We start from the raw sequence: 2,149 nt of genomic DNA on the forward strand, positions 1-2,149 counted from the left end.
CAGAGGTTATGCCCGGCGGTTTGCTACAAGTCGATTAAAAAAAGGTAAAAAAAAAAATCTTTGCGTTTGCAATAAACGCGGATATACGGATTTGTATTGGCGTTATTGCTTTGTGGGTGGTGAGCTGTGTCGTGTTGGGTTTTGTTGGGTTTTGTTGAGTTTTGTTGTGTGTTTTTTTGATATTTTACAAAAAAATGTTATTCAAATAATTTTTATAGATATTTAAATGCTATTAAGATTTAGTTTCATAAAAGCAGCTTTATGAATATTTGGCACATCTTAAAAATTGATTTTATCCGGAAAATACGCCTCAGTGAAAATATCGGGTGATCCAAGTAGTGGTACATTTTTCAATAGCCTTTCTTTGATCACGCATGAGCCGTATCAGGCTGTTATGTTATTTTTGTTCAGTATTGTGTGGCATTTCGTCGTGGAAAGACTTAAGCCTGAACAACGTTTACAAATCCTTCAACTTTATTACGAAAATTCACGTTTTATAAAGAATATATTTCGTGCGCTTCGCTCAATTTATGGTCAATATGATCAGCCTACTGAGCCTACCATCACCCATCTTGAGACCGAGCATTCATTAATAATTAATTGTATAATATTCGACCGAATAGACCACGTCCAGCCGTAGCTGAGAGTGTAAACGAAGACTGTGGAGAGTCGATTTGGCTTTGTTCGCAGCAACTCGGACTGACTGATATCTTCTCCGCAAAACTAGATACTAAAAACACTTAACATTAAAGCGGAGATAACAGAAATTAGAGAAAACATTCTTGTTCTGTAAGAAGTGTGTGCATAACAAGGAATATTTACTGACAGCGCCTTTGACAGCGTAAGATAGGAAAGTAATGCCTTTATATCTTGCTGAAAGTAGCATGCTACTTCACTATAAAACTGCATTGGGTTCCAGGTTATAGTAATATCTTTGGAAACTGTGAAGCATATGTACCAGCCAGAACAGGCACAACACAACAATTAGACGCTGAAAAAGAGGAAATTTATATGCCTTTGGCTAATTGTATAGATTTAATCGACAAATATGTTATAAATATAGCTGAGTCACGGTGGAAACAATCCCTGCCTTTCTCAATAAGCAGACCAACGTGGCATGAAGTATTAAAATTTAAAATGAATGCTATAAGAATTCTGCTAACAGCACTAACATGTCACTGTCTGATTCGCAGACATGGCAGTATACTAGGAACGGCATATAGCGACTACTATAGAAGCAGTCAGGAGGTAGAAGAACCATTAAACGTCTTGTATGCGACTGTAACGCCTTATATGGAAAAAATATCGCAATATCGTTCGATGGTTTTTCGACGACGTCTCGTATGTTGTTCGTTTAAAATTTTCGTATCAAAGAATTTAATCAGAAACAACAGAGTAAGTGGACTTTAGACCCTGTGGTATCAAAATGGGCCTCCTAAATATGATAAGTGTGTTTATTCATTATACCCTGAACAGGGTATATTAAGTTTGTCACGAAGTTTGTAACAAAACAAGTATGTCGAACTGAATTGATTCAGCCATGCCCGTCTGTCTGTCTGTATATATACGAACTAGTCCCTCAGTTTTTAAGATATCGTTATGAAATTTTGCAAACATCATTTCCTCTTCAGGAAACTGCTCATTTGTCGGAACTGCCGATTTCGGACCAAAAAAATTGTTCTTTAACATATAGCTGCCATACAACCTGAGTGATCGGAATCAAGTTTTTGTATGCAAAACTTTCACATTAGACAAGATATATTAACGAGATTTGGTATATGTTATTTTCTAAGGCAACAATGTAATCTCCGAAAAAATTGTTCAGATCGGCTAACTATAGCATATAGCTGCCATACAAACCGAACGATCGGAATCAAATGCTTGTATGGAAAACTTTCGCATTTGACGTGATATCTTCACGAAATTTGGCATGGATTACTGCTTAAGGTAACAATATAATATCCAAAAAAAATTTTCAGAACGAATTACTATAGCATATAGCTTCCATACAAACTGAACATATAGTTACTAACAGAAATGCACTTGTGAAGGGTATTTAGCTTCGGTGCAACCGAAGTTAATGTTTTTTCTTGTTTTTCATTGAGATTTAATTATACATACAATTACTTACTTTTCTGCCAAAAATTGT

The sequence above is a fragment of the Bactrocera neohumeralis genome, chromosome 2, assembly GCF_024586455.1.
Source record: "Bactrocera neohumeralis isolate Rockhampton chromosome 2, APGP_CSIRO_Bneo_wtdbg2-racon-allhic-juicebox.fasta_v2, whole genome shotgun sequence".
Taxonomy (NCBI): Eukaryota; Metazoa; Arthropoda; class Insecta; order Diptera; family Tephritidae; genus Bactrocera; species Bactrocera neohumeralis.